Source organism: Chelmon rostratus, chromosome 4 (genome assembly GCF_017976325.1).
Source record: "Chelmon rostratus isolate fCheRos1 chromosome 4, fCheRos1.pri, whole genome shotgun sequence".
Taxonomy (NCBI): Eukaryota; Metazoa; Chordata; class Actinopteri; order Chaetodontiformes; family Chaetodontidae; genus Chelmon; species Chelmon rostratus.
In genome coordinates, this window is record NC_055661.1 from 17,476,491 (window position 1) to 17,495,237 (window position 18,747).

Consider the following 18,747-nt stretch of genomic DNA (forward strand, 5'->3'; position numbering starts at 1 on the left):
AGTGGTCCTGAGGAGAGGGAGAGGACACATAGAGTGAGAGGACGGAGCTGAGGTGGAGCATGAAGACTGAGCTACAACAGAACATGAAATAAATAAACTGTTTCAACAGATGCTCTTTTTTAGCTTCCTTTTTCTTTCACATATGGCACAGAAAAAATAATTATTTTCTTAATACAACTACTGGACTATAATTATTAGTCTGAGCTGAAACATGATGATAAGTGAGTTTGATTTAGTTTGACAAAAAACAATTATATCATTTTGTTGACTTTATCGGGACATTTTTTGCCAAAATCTTCTTGTCTGCATTTTGTGAAACACACCCAGTTGCAACTCAAGAGGCATTTTTACAATTAGAGTTTTGGACTAATGTCAATAGAAAAGCGTTGGAGGAGGCCTACTGTGCCTGTAAATAATTAGGACGGAATAAATTGCCAATAAAACACACACGTAGCCTGCAAAAGATCAATTTAATAGTGAGGTATAAGCAATTAGATTTGGGAAAATCCTCCAAACACGTTCGGAAAAAAGCACAAGTCCTCTTTTTTCTTCCCGGTAATGGATTAATTGTCTCAGTAAATCAATGAATTGTAAATCATGCAAAATAAAATCTGCGGTAGGTCTTTTAAAGTAGAATAAACATCCCGGAATACAAGTTTCTCAACGTTTCTGTTTCTGCACAAAGACATCAAAGAATTAACCGAATTTAATTAACTGCAGTTTCTTTAAAATAATAAGAAAAAGATTTAACAATAATATACTAGAAAAATGCTTCATCTAACGAGCTATTTACGCGATTCTTCGGCTATAATATAAGTCATTTGGATTATTTCTTAAAACATAATAAGTAATTTAAAAATAAGAAAGTAAAGTTAGAGCCCTTTGATTCACCTTTTTTTTTCAGTCTATGAACCAAAACAACTGTTCGTGAAATTATCTAGGATGAAAATGAAAGTTTGCGCACAGCAGAGAGCGCCTCAAACACACCTTCCTTCGACCATCTGAGCAGTCTTTATCGCAATTATAAGCGACAATTCAGCGATGCCGCGACTTTCTACGCAATCTTAAAGCGCAAAGGTCAAGATTTGACCCTGTTAAAGCCCGAGAATTCAACATTTCCCAGCCCTTCATGTCGCTTCAAACCCGGGGAACAGCTTTCGAGCCAGAGCGCACAAGTTCCGCCAACTACCGCAAAGCCTCACACCCGACAGGACACATGGCATTCAAATAACCAATTAAGCCAATTAAAACAAATGAAGCCGTAATCAGGTGTGTTATCACGCAGCATCAGCCGGTCCTTACCTTGTGCTCAAAGCGAGATTTATTTCTCCGTCAGGCAACTCTCTCACTCTGTCTCTCTTTCAACTTGTAATTTCAAGGACGCGGCACTTTCTCCCGGTCGCGCAGGGAAAAGAGCGGAAAGGGGGGAAAAAGCGTGCAACTGCGGGCGGCGTCGGCTCTCCCAGTCCTCCTCCAGATGTTGCGAGTGCAGAGCAGTGACTTAACGCGGAGATGCGTGTAGTTTGGAGAGGTGTAGTCAGCGCGTTTCTGGGGAAGGATCGGGGCATGAGTGAGTGGACTGGCTGCGGGTCGGTCTCACTGTGTTGGTCTCTCCTTCATGCGCTCCGTGTGACAATCCCCCCCTTCCTCCCCTTTCCCTGCCCTCTTTCAGTGCAGCCTCCCCCCCACCACCACCTCTCTCCCCTGCGCTCTCCCCCCTGAGATGGACACATTCAATTTCTTGCCCTGGCTAGATGTGTTAGAGTGAAATCGAGTCAAAAGAAAAAAAAAATTACAGTATTCAGTTTTCAGGAAGACAACTTTGTGCCACAGATGTGACAGACCACATAACTCTTATAGAGTACAGAACAAAAACATCTGGATTCATGATGAAAACCTATATCACCTGTGAATACCATCCACCAAACATACTTGTAAGTATGAAAATATCTGCACTATATGAGGGTTTTACACCATAAAAAGCTTAAAGTCAGTGCATTAGGTGACACAAGTTTACTCCAGTCATCACTTCCAGTGGGTTGGTGTCGCTGCTTTGTTAGTCTGAATGGCAGGTGATGGAGTTATCCTCTCCTCCGTGCCTCACTGAGCCAGTACAGTCTCCAGCCGCTGTGATTGACACTTGGGAACATTCCCTTTTGATGAGACACAATGCAAACCGATGGTATTATTTGTCACAGATAATCTGCTTTCAACTCCGACACATTACACACAGCGTAATATCTACATTATTCATATCTGATTTCCAGCACATTGTCAGAAAGCACAGCTCAGAGCGCCACAAATCAGCCCAAATCACTCTTAATTTGTTTTTATCGGTATTGGTATTGCTTAAAGACTTTTTGAAATAATGTAATTGAAATAATTCCTTATTCCCCCGAGCCAATCCAGAGGCTTTACACTGCTAATCTAATGTGACACGCAATTTCCGTCTCTCAGACGATTGCTTCCCCTCAGGTCCCTGTCTTTAATGAACAGCCATTTGGCTGTGAGCCTGTGTGTGTGCATGTGTGTGTGTGTGTGTGTGTGTGTGTGTGTGTGTGTGTGTGTGTGTGTGTGATCAGAGAGCAAGAAAGAGTCCTGAGATAGGAAATGAGTGAACTGGGAATATCACAGCCAAGAAGAAGACACTAGGAAGAGGCTTGTGGGGAGACATAGCTGGAAATCAGTGGGTTCGCCATGCTAACTCAGCCTGAAAACACTAGATAATTGGGATATAGAAATATATATTGACTCTCTTGTCTACATTACCTAAGACTGAAGAGAGTGGCGATTTAGCCCGGACAGTTAATCTGGCCCGGTCATCCATAATAGGATCCCTGAGATGGAGCTTTCCATGTGTGCCACTGCCCCTCAAACCTAAAGACAGCCGCTTGGTGAGGAGGTGGAGGGCCAGACAGCAGATGCAGACCTTTAAATGGACACATAAACCAGAGTCCAGACTGACTCTAACAGTCTTGCCCTCGGACCAATATGGGAGTGGGCGACACATGTCTTCCTTGTGACAAGGCAAGGTCATCACGCCACTCAGCGAGCGCCCTCTGCCTCACACATTGTTTTGGGCTGAGACAACGGTATGCTGTCAAAGAGAAAAAGTCATAGTCCAGGTCAGACAAGGCTGAAGTAAAATGGGGCCGCATTCCCAAATCACATGTGCTCAGGATGAGGATAACCTTTGTTCCATTACAAAGTAACAATCAACGGTAATCTGAGAAACTGGTGTTCTATTCCTACACTGGAAAATGCCAAAAATATCCTAATTTGCCAGCTGATCAGTGAACACACTCACTACAAGTGGCTCCATTGACATTATGATTATTATTTCTACCCTGTTCTCCCAATTTGCCCACATGTGCTAGTGGCTGTGGGTGGTGTATAGTGGATGATGGGTGTGTGTCCTGCAGGCCCAGTGAAGTGTTAATGATGTCCCCGCTGCCTCAGCCAGGTTATGGCACAGGGGCCGTCAGCCGCCCTGGGTAAACTGCATGGCTCCCAGAATAAATTGCCACCCGGAGCCACGCAGGCTGGTCAGCCAGCCAATTACAGGCCTGCCCGCTCAGCTGAGGATGATGGGATACGATGTTAATTGTATGTCTTCATTTTCTGGCAGGAGGTGAGTCACTTGGCTGTCTTCTTGACTGCCGTACACACACATGCCCAAACGGAGCACAGCATCGTAATGCATGAGCTTTATGCTTTGATCTGGCCTCTTTTTGCCTATGATGGTCCCACCTTGCAGTTTGTTTCTTAACTTTGCAGTACAGAGACTTTCGAGTCATTTTCAAGCAATTTTAATAGAGTTTAAATTGTACAGCTTAGTTTCTGTGGTCTTCACTGTAATTCCCAGCAAGTAAGAGATGAGCGAATCGAATGAAATCAACAATGATGAGAGTTCTCCACTCCTTTTATTACAATGCCAGGGGTCATCAGCAGAGTCTTTTAAGTTTCACAATGTGTAATTGGAGCGGCGAACAGTAAATAGTCACATCTTTATTATTTCACTCTCCTCCTTTCATTCCCAGGTCTTGTTTTTAGGGCGTGAAGTTACTGCCATAATCATTTCCACAGACCAATTAGTGATAATTACATTTTTGCTGTGAGACTCACAATCTCCAATTACAGCAGATTACATTCAGAATTTATACGATTTCCCCTAATCAAAAACAAAAGAGGATGAAAATGTAGGAAAAAAGAAATGATTTGTTTTTTGTTTTTTTGTTTTTTTTTTTCAAGTGATTTGAACCTGCTGGAGGAGCTGAAGTCTGAATGTGTCAGACTGAACATTTCAGCAGTTAAGAGAACAAGTGTACAGGACAACAGAGTGCCCCGGCAGGATCCTCGCAGTGGCAGCAGCAGTGGTGGAGATGAAGAGTGCTCAGTTCTCTGGAGTCAGTTGGGTAGGAGTTGTGCGGCGGAGTGCTACACTCCTCAGTATATCAACACAGAGACTGTCTGGTAGCAGTGCTATGGAGAGAGAGGTTAGCTACTATATTAACATAGGGAGAGACAGCGCCAGAGCGCAGCAGACTGCCAAGGACTGAGCAGTGGAAGTGAGACAGAGAGAGAGGCCATCGACCAGACAGCTACAAGATGGAGTGGAAGGGAACGTGTGAGAGATGAGCTGTCGAACATGTGACAATGTGTGTGTGCGTGTGAGGGAAAGTGTGTGTGTGTGTGTGTGAGACAGCTCCCCAAAGCAGCCAGCGAGCGTGAATGTGAGGAGGAATACAGAGAGGTGCATTATGGTCTCAATCATTGATCGCTTCCTCCCAAGGGGGCTAGTGACTGCCCCCCACCACACGCACACACGCACACACACACACCAGAATCCTGTATGTTTACACATTCACAGCACACACTCATGTCAGTGGGCCGATATTCTCTGCATGTACTCAACTTTGCTGAAGTTAAAATCGCTGAACTGAAAACAGTTTTATCAACACAACACTGTGGATTTAAATGGTTGTAAAAGATGCAAAATATTCGGGATGGAGAAAAAGCAATGCATGCTGCGTGACTTCAGGGGACACGCTGTCCAATTATAGCCTAACTTAAAGGATACGCTTTTCTTACTGTCAACAAAACCAGAACCATCAGAGTGTTAGTCTGTAGCACTCAGCTACATGTCTATTTGTACATATAAATATTTAAAGGTGGGTCACAAGCGTAAAGTTTACAAAACTTAAAAAAGCTAAGACATTGCCTGCAAGACCCACTGAAAGTGGTGCGATGTAATTAATTACTAAGTGACGTAAGTGAATAAAAGAGAAGGCATTGTGGGATTCTAGGAGACCCAGGACTGAGCAATGACATGGAAAAAAAGGAGGGGTAAAATTTTTTTTACTATATATAAATGAGGACAGCTAATGCATGAAGGCTCCACAGTGATTTACCAGAAAAACTAAAAATGAAGAAATTATGCAGCAGTGGGACAGGAAGTTCAGTCCTCATCTGCTGTGGAGGAGACGATCCTCTGGACCGCTCTTTTGTATGATCTCTGCAAGCTTATCGCTAGTTTGCGAGCTCTGAACTGTTGCGTGGTTTGTGAGAATCAGGAGTAAACAGTGCATTTTCTGGGGACTATTTTCAGCTGTGGAGCAGGACAGCTGCTCAGATAACTGAAAATTAACTGCAGCGTCCATGTTATCTAGCATAACATTGTGGCCTATTTGTGTTTTTAATAGTTTGTGGACAACAGTGGAGGTCTATGACACATAGAAGGCTGTATCAGGCTTTGACTACACAGATAAAACATGTCAGAGTGACAGATTTATTGTTGGTTGTTGGATTTTTCTAAAAATATAGAATATCACCAGCTTTCTCCGTTAAGACAAACATTCATTCAAAGCTCCTGTTCAGGACAGAAACAGGAGTCTTACGTAGCCACGAGGCACAGACTAAAGTGCAGTGACAGCCGGTGTCGTCAACCCACCTCCACCACTTCAGTCTACACACATACACACACACACATAAATACAACATCGCCCACCACCAAACATCACACCCTCTCCCCTCCCCTCGCTCTGTGCCTCACCCATCCAGCCAGCCGGGGCCCCCGTCCTCTCTCCTCTCTCACCGCCACGAGGCTGACACTAATGTGACACTCTGGAAAATAATTACCAACAAACGCACTGCTGACTGCAAACAGCTCGCTCCCCTCAGTGGACTGTCACTAGTCATTAGTCTGAACCCTGGGAGAGGACAGGACCACCGAGCGGAGGGGGGGTGCTGGGGATGTGGATGATGAGGAGGGCCAAGCCGTATGTAGAAGGAGGAAATAAAGAGGAGGAAGGGACACCTGACAGGTGGGATGGATATAATCTGCTTTCCAGTTGTGAAACATGTAAAACAGTGTTGTGAGCCCGCCTGACGTGTAAAGTTGCAGTTGATTCTTCAGGCCCAGTCTTCATCATTGGCCCCCTCTGGTGGTTTACATTATATTAACTACACTACGGCAGCAACAACTGTCCCACTTTGTCCAGGGGAGCGCTAACACAGTCAGAATATTGGTTCCTGCTGTGGCCAGCGTCCCTCTGATTTTCATCTGAAGCAGCTTGGGTTTGAGGGATTTAAAGAGGAAGGGACACCGGAGAGGGACCTGAAGACAAATTCAACATTCTTGAAGTGAGAGAGCAAAAAAAAAAATCGGTGGTCCAGGTAAGCAAAGCAGTAAAATGAAGAAAGGGCGCTCAGTGTGAAAACCGTTCAAGGTGGCAGCAATTCCAACACAATTATCCAAATGCCACAGGGTACATCAATTCTTTGAGCACCAACCCCCCTCCTGAACACAGTTATTTGAGTTGCCTTGGGGGGCAGCCGTGCCAGTGAGAGATTAAAATTTTTTAGAGCTCCCACAATGGCCAATATTAAAATGTCTCAATACATCTGCCTGGCTATTTTGATTGGTAACTTAACCCCTGACTCCTGAGCAGAAAAGGCCCGTTCTCTGAGCTATTGTCAGCGGGCTGGAGTCTAATTCTTGTATGATTCAGGCTAATGAGCTGGTAATAGGTCCTGTGTGTGTGGATGAGGAGGATATTACAGTGTAGAGGAGAGAAGAGGAGGAGGAGGGCATGGGTGGAGTGTGGGTGGAGGGTTCTCATTGTTCAATAATCAGAGGGTACAAGGTTTAATCTGCGAGCAAGAAACTGTTTCCTCTCTTTAAAATATAGCAGGGGTTTTCATTGAGAGTCAGTTTCCACATAAACAGGCGGACTCGGCTGAAATAAGTGTTCATGCTTCTCAGGTCAAGGCAGTACGAGAGAGCGAGAGACAGGGAGTTAGAGAGAAAGTGAAAGTGTGTCTGTCTGTGTGTCACCCAGCCAATGGCTTTATCCAGCCTTATCCTGAACCATGAAACCATAGTGCATGACACCCTTCTATGCTCTGCACAGATATGGCTATTCACTGTTAGCACAGAGATTTGACAAGCCAGGCTGCTCTCACTCAACAGCCTGGGTCAAATGGATGACTGTCACAATCTTTTTATCTTCCTCTCTCTCTTCCTCTCCATTCCACTCTGTGCACCCTCCTTTTACTCCCCACTTTGTCGCCAATCTCCCAACTTTGCCTGTTCAAATTGACAAATTCAACCAGCGACAAAAGAATAAATGGAAGCGAGAGAAGAGGCCTCTGAAGGGGATAATCTTTGCTGAGGGAAAGATGTGGTTCACTGCAGAGAGAGGCAGGTGAACACATTCAGTGCAAACAGCTACATGTAAATGTTTCTCAGAACACATGAAAACTGTGTCAAAGTTAAAGCAACAAGAAATGACCGGAATAAAAATTGTTATTTCAAGAATTGGTTGAAACTTTTAAGAGAAATGGTCAGAAGAGCACATCATTTTATTAGGCACATTTTTCACTTTTCCATTGTGTTCAGTTAAGATCTGGCTTCCTGCCATTGGCTGTACAAAGTGGACATTTCGATTCAGTCTTCAGAGGACAAAGAAAGTGTCCTCTGTAAGATTTGAATGAAGTTCCATCATGACCTTTGAGTCGACATCCTAAATGAATGTAGACTGTTGCATATCCAAACAAGGCGTTTGATTTAATATCATCATCATAGTATAAAAGCATCAGTGGTGGAAGAATTATTCACATTCTGTCCTTAAAGGTACCCTGCAGAGTTTTTGACCACTAGTAGCGCTAGTCAGCAATGTTTTTACACGTTGTTGTGCATCCAGCGTTTTGTTTCATGCTGTTTTTCTGAGCTACAGTCGGAGGAAGCAACGCACAAAAAAGCATAGCAATGCACCAACAAAGCCACTGAAGAGGATGAGCACTTGCAAGCAAACATGAGAGGAAGAAAATGCATTCATTACATTACATACATATATATATATATATATATATATATATATATATATATATATATATATATATATATATATATATTTATATATATATATATACAAACATGTATGTTTGTTAGACATCAATATACACAGCAAGTTTTGATGAGAATCAAAATATCAAAATCAAAACTCCATATGGCATCTTTAAGCAAAAGCACTAATACAGCAATGCAAAACACTCAATTACCTTCAGTCAAACCTCTTCAAAATGTACTAAAAAAGAAAAATTGCCCCTGTAACATATGACACAATTAGATATAATATATATGTTTTCCACATTTATTTGCCTTAAGTTTGCATCCATTCATTGACTCTGAGTGATGTTTCCCCACAGCATCATTCAAATCCTCACCTAGCAGACCTTGTGCTGTGTTTCCCTTGTCTTTCCTGTGGTGTGTCACCTTTGTGTATGTCTATCTACCTCTAAGCCCCATGAGGCCCTTTCATGCAGCCTGTGGTTTTGTGTGTGTCAAAATCCTAATCACCACACATTCCCCAGTCCCTGCACACACACACACACACACACACACACACACACTCGCACACACGGTCTATCGGTGTTCAGTCAGGTAAAGGTCTCTCAGTCGTGCTCTGTGAGTGGCCTCTGCTCAAACAGATCAATAGACACTGGCACATCCCTCCACCAACCAAGAGAAAACAATTAAAAGCCATCGATCCTGTGCCAGGCTCCTCCATGAATATTCATGTGTCCTTGACCTTCCCTTGGAGAGGAGAAGAGCGAGAGAGAGACAGATAGACTGACAGACAGGTGTAGGAGCACTCCCCCCTCAGTTGTGATGCAAACTGGTTTGTGATGTGCCTATTGCTCTTTTCTCCGTGAACCCGCTCACATCAAACCTCCAACATGCCTCCCGAGCTTACATGAGGCAAATCGTCGCATTAAAGCGCGTGAAACCAGTTGCTCTTTTAGAAGCACGTTTTAGGCGCAGAGTGCTCTTTTCTGAGCCGTGTCGGGAACAGGGATCAAGTGCTCCCACAACAACTGTCCCCTCCAGCTCTCCCGCTGCCCGCCTCTTGTCTAATTACAGATGTGTGACATGCACATGGGGACGTCTCCATGTTAGCACATCACTGTGCCTGTCCTGACACATCCTGTGGTCACAGCAGCAGGGGCTGCAGGGGACAGCCCTGCCCTGTCCCCCGTCACTGGGGATTAGCATTAGCATGCTAACAGGACCCCTGGGGGAGCGCTGTGCTAAGGGTCAGGCTGACAACTGTCAACAGCCTGCTTTAATTAGCTGAGCCTGGTCATCAAGGAGCTGCGCTGAGGCTGACTCTACATTCAAAGTCCTGTTTACTAAGAACATATTCTGCACAGTAACAAAAGCATCACACTGTATTTTAATTGATGCTAACTGAAAGGATTTAAGCCTGACACATTGCAGTAGCATATAAAAATATGAGTGCTACCCCTGTATCTCTTCTAATCCATCATTCATCATCAATCCCAACTCCCCCCCTGATCCAGCCTCCTTTGGCTTTAATATTGTACGTCAGGAGTCAACTGTGTAAGTGCTGACATGTCACACTGGCTGGCTGCTAACCTGACAGTATCAAGATGGCGTTGTCATAGGCTCGGGGACAAGGTGAGAAGCAGAGTGTGTGAGAGGTAGAGTGTATCGTCAGTCAGACAGTGCATTATCCAGCTGTTCTGTGGCTGTCTACCTTTTTCTGTGGAGGGGTAATGGGAGTGTCACACACTAGCAAGACAGTTGGAGTGTCACTATTCAGCTGAGAGGCCACATCCATATACACTTCCTGCTAACTGACTGCCAACGCTGCCGAGGCTGTCCTGTCTGCCCCGTCTGCCCCACAATGACTGTCAGTGGCAACCTCGGGGCTGGCGGGCGTGACTGTCAGCGACTGGTCACAAAGCATTTACCTGCTGACAGAATTGCAATTAGTCCAGGGAATGTTGTTACTGGGAGAAAGAAAAAGGGAGACAGAGGGGAGCCAGAGAAGGGGGAGGCTGGGGGGAGAGGCATAAGAAGAGAGGCAGGGAAAGGGTGGATAGATGGAGAGTGAGAGGTGGGAAGATAAGCAGGAGGGAAGGTGTGTTTTGGGGGAGGTGGAGGCAGGCGAGAAGAGACCCGGAGACAGCTGCAATGGAGAGTGAGAGGTGAGTAGATAGATGAACGGAAAAAGAGGATTGTGAGGAGTTTACATGTTTGATCTCTGAAGCATCCTCCTTTGTGTGTGTGTGTGTGTGTATGTGTGTGTGTGTTTCTAACATGTATTCCTCTTGTTGTGGGGGCATAAATCTCTTGAGGTAGTCACATTGTGGGGTCTCGAGGAAGTCACATTGTGGGGACTTGCCTTCAGAATGTAAATTTTAGGGCCAAGTCTTGGGTTTGGGTTAGGGTAAGTCTCCAAGAGATGAATGTAATTATTTGTGATGTCCAAAGAAGTGATGAAAACATGGCTGTGTGTTTATGTGCGTAAGTGCATGTGTGTGTGCACGCTCGTGCGTGTGTGTGCGCAGGAGATTGGCTGGCTCGATCATATCAGGGGAGTGTGTCTGCCAGTGGCCCAGGTCAACACACATTTACTTAGTGACACAGTCCTAATAAATCCCCCCAGTTAAAGCACCCCATCACACACACACACAGACACCTCCAATGACCTCCTGGGACAACAGGCCTCTGTGTCTGGAAGGATGGAGAGTGGACGGAGGAGCATCTTTTAATATGTCGCTCATTTTCAGCACCACGGATAGCTCTGTCATTCTGTCGCTTGAATTTCAGCACGTCCACATATTCCCGGCACCAAGATTTGCACTGAAGGAATCAATGGCGGACGGTCCTCTGGAGTCACACAGCCACATAACACACGCTCGCACAAAGCCAGTGCCGCTCTGCTTTCCCTCAAACTCTGGAACTCATCACCATCCACTAATGACCTCTCTCCCTTTCTCTACAAGCTGGTAACACTCCCCTCCCACCTTTCACTCCCCATTTCTCTCCATCCCACACACTCTTTGTGTGTGTGCTCTCTGCCTGATAAGAGAGTGGCAGGGGCTCCTCCCTGGGCCCTAAGGGAGAGATGGAGCATGACCGAAACTGTAGTCCCAAACCAAACACAAGTGGAAATTGGTCCATGGGCAAGGATCAATAGTGAATTAGCCAGTACGCTGGTTCTATGGAGGGCTGCTCAGCTCTGATCTGATGATCCATAGTAAGGGGCCGCGAGTGGAGACTTGAGACAAGCACAGAGGCAAAGAGGACTGCAGGGTTATAACGGTGGCATCTGCTATCCTGTGTTGACCTACTCAAACTGAAGAGTCTCCTCAGCTAACTTTGTATGTAGAGCACCCCGGCTGCCCTCCTGAGAGCGACGAAAGCAACAGTCGCTCCAGCAAATCACCAATAAAAACATATATTTACAGTCAAGTGACAAAGTCCTCTAATGGCTGTAGGAATTTTAATGATTGTCTGTCAAGGGAGGAAGTGGAGAAACTGCAGCAACACAGTGTCCTGTAGGGAGACGCTGTACTTCAACACGGGAAACAGCCGTCCACGTCCCATTTCTTACCGACCTTTCCCTAAACTTAACCAAATCGTTTTGGTGCTTAAACCCAACCAAGCACCAACCGCAGCGTTGTCACAAAACAGATGTGGAAGCATGTAATCATGGTTGAAACCGGCCAATAAACAATAATGACACTATTACAGCACCAGATCTTGTGAGAGACATTAAAAAAAGAATAACCAAAGTCAATGCAGCAGAGAGAGATATAATTTTAGTCCCTGGGATGATGGTCAAGCTCCATTAAAGCTGGATCCTAGACTTCCCACCATAATGCAACTCAATAGAAGAAGAATAAATGTTGATATTAAAACAGAAAAATCAGCATAAGATGTTTGAGCTGCAGCATTTTGTCTCTGAAGGTTGTCCTCAAGAAGCCCTCTGAGGCCATGGTCATTGTCTGCAGATGTGTCGCCCGGCGCGGACATGCTCTTTACGGTGCAGGTGTGAGTGCTCCACTAAACTAACCCTACTGTTCATCACTGCCTGCCCTGATCCCAAAGGTGTGTGTGTGTGTGTTTGTCTCTGTGTGTACGTGGATGTGTGTCTGTCTGGTGATTAATGAGCGGCAAGGCCTGATGGATTGTTCTGATCACAGAAGGGACACCACGTTGAAGAGACACACACACACGCACACACACACACCAAGTGGGGATATAGGCTGCTGTCCAACATGCGCACACACATACACACACACACAAACATGCAAATATATGCATACACGCACACACAAGCATTCATTCACGGACATGTAAGCACCTATACACCTGCACATGCATCCACACACATTCTCAGCCCAGCTACACAGACACACAAACACACACACACACACACACACGCACGCACACACGCATACACACACAGTTAACATCTATCAGTCCATTACATCAGGAAGAGTCATCTCAAGCACATCTTCCCATCTGCTGCCTCATGCACGTGCACACACACACACACAAAGACACATGCACACACACCACTCAACCTCCTGCACCTGGTCCAGCTGACAGAGTGGAGAAGTTTCCAGAGGTGAATATGTGACCTGAGTGGGCAGACACCATCATCATCTCATCTCTCTCTTGAAGTTTGTGATGTGATCATGAGATGAGCGGTATCTCTGCAGCTGCAGGTGAGACACAAGCAAAGACACACAAGCGCACACACACACACACACACACACACACACACACACACAATCAAGGTGGCCTCTTCCCTCGGGCCTCACAGGGAACAGATGTAACAATGCACCTCATGCTGCCTTGCTGTCATGGGTGTTTCTTTGCCCGGCGAAGTGGGTTATTGTGATCTGAATCCACTTGGCGATGCTTACTGTTTGACTGAGTTCTTAAGGTGATTTACATCGATAGAGTAGTGCTTTCTGGGGTCCAATGAATCGCATTTGGAATATCCCATTTTGCAACACAAACACATGCAAAGGTGTGGACGCATACACGCACATACACATTCTCCCCCAAGCAGTCTGATAAGGTTGTCTTATCAGAAAAGAAAGGGGAGGGAGGAAGAGGGGGGGGGGGTAGCTGTGTGATAATGGCTTTCACCAAATCCCTCCTCTGTCACAGATTAAAATGCCTGCTTGGAGAGCATTAGCAATCTTTCTTTTCATCTGTCTCCTCTTTTTTCCCCCCTGTCGGCGAGTGCCATCGGATTTCTGGGCCAATCTATTGTCACAGGCCTGCCACACATACAAGGAGAAGTCAACCTCAATCTGATAGGCCATTGTCTTATTCTCCCCATCGCTGATTCCTGCTCATGGTATTGATCGCAAAGCTGTCCCTCTCACATCTCATCACATTGCTCTGTGTGAGGGAGTGTGTTTGCCTCTGTGTGTGTGTGTGTGTGTGTGCCTGTGTCAGTCTGTCTGATGGAAGATGTGGTCAGTGTCCCATTGGAAGGATCTCCCCATTGGGAGAAAATGCCCAAATTAGAACTCTTTTCTGTAATTACACAGATCTATAGGCGGCTGGGTCGCACATTGGAACTATGTAGAATTGAACACAGCGGACTCCCGCCTAATCCGGTCACTCCAGGTATCAGGAGATCACAGAAGTGGAGAGAAGAAGCCACACGAAACTAACTGTGACACTGCTCAGCCACCTTCTCAGTAACAACCCCCCACACACCACCGCCACCTTCGCCTCCTCCTTCTCCTCGCTCTTGCGCCTCCTCTACCATGCCTCACAGGCCCGTCTGTCACCCCTCTATAATTATGAGGAGTGAGAGTAATGTGTTGCAGTATGAATAGGATTGTCGGTCTGATTGTGATGTATAGGCTTTCATTACCATGTCCAGGCCTGTGCCCTTCGCCATGTAGGAAATCCTATTTAGGCCCTAATTTGGGAGCCTCCCCGACCGTCCCGCCTGATAGCAATCACACACAGTAATTGTGTGCTGGGGCAACTGACAAGAGTGGAGGCTCAGACATGGAGAGAGGGGAAGAAAGAAGGATAGGAAGAGGAGGAGGGAGAAGGTCCTGACAATGATATATCTGCATAGTTTGGTACATTATTCAAGTCATCCTCTGCACAATATGTATGTTTTTTGTGTGTATCTACTCGTTTTAAGTTGGTTTGTCAGCATGAAAATAATTCTGCGCTTACAGTAAGACTGGAGACATCCACATATAGGATTTGATGTGATTTTATAATGGACAATTGGAGGGCTTCCCCCTTTCCCCTCTCTGGTTCTACTTCAACAACGGTACATAGCTAATTGGGAGGAGAGATCACGCTAACTCGATAATTATGATTTATGAGACAATCTCCGGTGGGTTTCGCGCATTCTCCCCTGATTTGACGACAACATGTAACCAGCCCTCTAGCAATCAATATTTGTACATTTTCCATGTCTAAGTTGTTAACTTTTTTAATATTTCATTAGTTCTCCTCACCAACATTTATGCAGATCTGACTCCACTTATAGGCTTGTAGATAATGAATGTCTAATTGACTCATTTAAATACTGTTTGCCTGCAGGAGGGCCTTTGCATTAAATGTTTGATTGCCCTCATATTAACTGCCATTAATCCCCTCTGCTCTTAATAAGGACTTTATGAGGCTTTCTTAAAACTTCTCATCTACCTCACTATTCTCTTTGCATAATTAAGTAGAATATTCAAAAATATGGAAATGAAGAAGCTCTCAGGATTTGACTAATGGTCTTTGTGCCACAGAATTCTAATTATAGGCAAACCTTTGCATTTTCTGTTCTGCATTGGGTCACGGTCCATTAGCTCGGGTCGATGCAGGTCAGTAGAGTTAACTCTCCTGTTAATGTCCAACTTGAGTCCACTTTTCACAGCAGTATTTGATCAAACGGATAGATGCTCCTATACCTGTCGTGTCCACCAAGGCGAGAGGTTCAGGCACTGTGGTGTCCTTTAAAGAAAGATGTACGGCACAGAGCGAACTTTTGACAGCCAAAACAAACTGTCACTGGGCCAGAGTGGGTGAGAGACACAAACTTGTCTGTGTTTATAGCTTAACTGATCCTCTTATTCCTGCTACTCCTCCAGTCTCTCTGCTCTGCCCTAATCTCTCCGGGGGTCTTACTGGCCCAGGATGACAAATGGGAAGGAGAGGCCAGCCAAGCGTGGGCTCTGTGGAGAGGCTCAGGCCGGGGGTCTCACTAAGCCCCCTCAGCTCCGCCCTGGATCAACTCTGACATGGCCTGCACTAACCCCGAGGATGGAGAGGCCACACAGATCACACACATACCCAGGTACATATACAGGACACGCAACCACACACACACACAGTTCCACACATGCAAGCATACAAACAGAGAAACGGAAGACGAGATAAACCTCTGATCAGTACACCGCACCAGATTGATTTGTCTCATAGACACCTCTACCTCACATCACGAGTGCACACACACACACACACCCCTCCAGCTCCTCACACTTCTCAGCTGCTCCAGCAATCCAGGGCAGATATGTACGAACGTCAGCTCAGAACTGGTGTCACCAGATAAAACCCAGCCAGCTCTATTTTAGAAAACACAGTCCAGCTCAATAAGAGCATGTACTAAATGACTGCGATGTAATGAGTGGCTGTGTGGCTGTACTGAGAGCGCTGACTCTGACAGCGAATGAGAATGTAATGCGCTGAAGCCTCCTTCTCTTCCCCCCTTCTCTCTTTTGCTCCATGCTCCTCTGCGCCCCACTGCCTCTCAGCCACGGGATCAGCTGCAGGCGCTAATGAAACGTCAGTCAGGTAATTGAGGCTCTGGTGGTGGCGGGCCAGCCAGGCAGGCAGTCAGCCTGTGTGGGTGATGACACCAGGACGCCAGCAGCTACAGGATCTCACAAACCCCCTATGAAGCATCACAGGAACTGCTCCAGGACCCAGCGGGGTGGAAAGCATTGCATTTACGCTGACATTTTCCCCGTGTCCTCCTGTTTGTGTTAGGGAGAAATTTGAGCGATGAGTATCGAGGTGTGTACCGGTGAGTTGAGTCGTCAACTCAACCAGACATTGTTAACCAGCTTGGTGAAAGCTGCAGCCGGCGTGGAGGATGTTCTGCCAGCAGCACTGGTGGCGGAGTCAGAGGTTAAAATCCTTTGTTATTGCACCCCAGAGTGATGTTAGCATCCCTGCCATCCGCTGACCTGCTCGGCACCCCCAGTGAGTTATGGGTAATGTTTAATTCCCCTGCCGTGACAGCTGCGGATCCGCATGGTAAATTGGATTTTTTTTTCTTTGTTAGAATTGCGCTTGTGCAGGTGAGGAGACGGACATCGGCTGCGCTGGTTTGCCGAGGTAACTCTGTCACATGTTGTTCAGAGGCCTCTCCATCTCTCACCGACAAATCAAGTCAAACTGGTTTGTTTCTGAGGGCTGATGGTAGAACAGAGTGGAGCCGATATGTCCAACCCCATCTTGTTTATAGTCAACATGCAATCACAGCTCTGACCTGGACGGACAACACTCTGCTCACCCCTGTGTGCCCCCGTTTCTTCATCATGTTCGCTAAGATAGACCATAAAAAAAAGTCCAGAGCTGAGGACGAGAGGGAGTTCAGTAAACTCACCCACACTCAGGACACACAAACATACAAGGTTAACCTCGTTCCGCTATCTTTATGTGTTGGCCATCACCTGATTTACAAATCCTTCTTTATACACCCATTTTTAAATAACAATGTATGACATGACAAATGTTTTGGGTGAAAGGGGCAAACATCACCCGACTCTGTAGTTCCCTTCAACTCTACACAGCTTTTTAACATCCTTCAGCTGATTGTTTTGGGGTTTTTTTCATCAACCTCCCATCCAGTTGCAGGCAGCTGTTAGTGTAAAAGCTTTGACAAACCCACTGCACACGACCTGCTCGGCACCAAAGGACAGACAGAAAAAGTTCGCAACTAGCTGCTGAACCAATGAATTACATTTGTTGCATGGCCACAAACACGACTAATGAGTTCTAATGCTGCTCCGTATCTGCTGGATGTGAAGATGGCAAATGTTGTGTTTTCGGCTTGTTCCACTGCCTCTGGGTAGGAAAGCAATCAGTTATTATTGCTTTAAGTTTTGATTATTTTGATTTCGACTAAATGAGTTAAGGTAAGAAAACACTTTGTGATGTTTAGCAGCCATACAAAGTTTAGCTGGAACAGAGGATTCTAACTGTAAAAAGTTGCACTGACGATTTAAACATAAAACAAGATTTATTCACACAAACAAAATCCCATTTTAACCATGTCTTCATTAGCATCACTCACAACATACAGGTTTGTTTAATAGGTCTGTGTCACTTTTCTTTGCTTAAATGGATTAGAATTAGATTTGTCTGCAGTGTGTATGACGATACAAGGAAATCTCGACTTCTGAAATGACTTTTTCTATTTCACCTCCATCCAGGACCATTCTTTCTTCTCAAGGTAGGACACCTTGAAAGGCAACAACACCTGACCGGAGATGTTCCCGAGAGCAGCGCAGTGCCGGGGAATAGGAAGTCTAGATTTAGTCCCACTCTCTCCGCTCTACTCCACTCCACTCTCTTCTGCCTCCCCGGGGCTTTAATGTGGAGAGTGGACAGTGGGGTTAATGCCTAGCTGTAAGCACTGCTTAGCGCCAGTGATTGGGTTTGTGCTGCAGCAAGCCTTCCCCCACCAGCTAAAAATCCAGTGGAAATGACTTCCACTGTCCAGCCCTATGGGCAACGGTGATTTTCCAACCTGCGGTTTCAACTCCCTCCCCTTTGTTGCAGCTCGCTGTCCCAGAGGGCACAGGTGAATTTGATGTGGAGCAATGATTAAAAGTTTTCTACCTCAAGGTGACCTAAATACTGGAGGAGGTGAAAGTCAAAGACAGACATGGAGATGAGAGAGGGGCATGGAGGTGAACGTCTGTTTTGGACATTCGTTATGGCCCATATAGTAAGTGCTCCATCCTGAGCTCAGGAAGGAAATTATCCAGACCCTGTCCTCACACTCCTATTGCACCATTCCTGCCTCTTTCCCTTGTGGTAATCAGTGATTGTGTGTGACATGATGGGTATAAAGCACTGTGCCACAGCAAGGAGGCATCGACAATCTAATCATTGTCACATCAGCGATTACCTCAAGGCGTGATGTATTTGAAGAGGGCTCTATCACATCTACTATTACCTGCCCCTTCCTGCCTTATGTCCCTCAGTACACATCTTTTCTCTTAACTGTGTGTTCAATCACCACCACCAGCATCGCCTGCTGGTGCGGCAGAGCGGCCCCTCGACAGTGACGTATGCCAGCGATTAGCCTGGATACAGTTCAATTATGATAAACAGCCAGCGCACCTCTTAGGCCCTGATTAAAGCCGCAGCCCGGC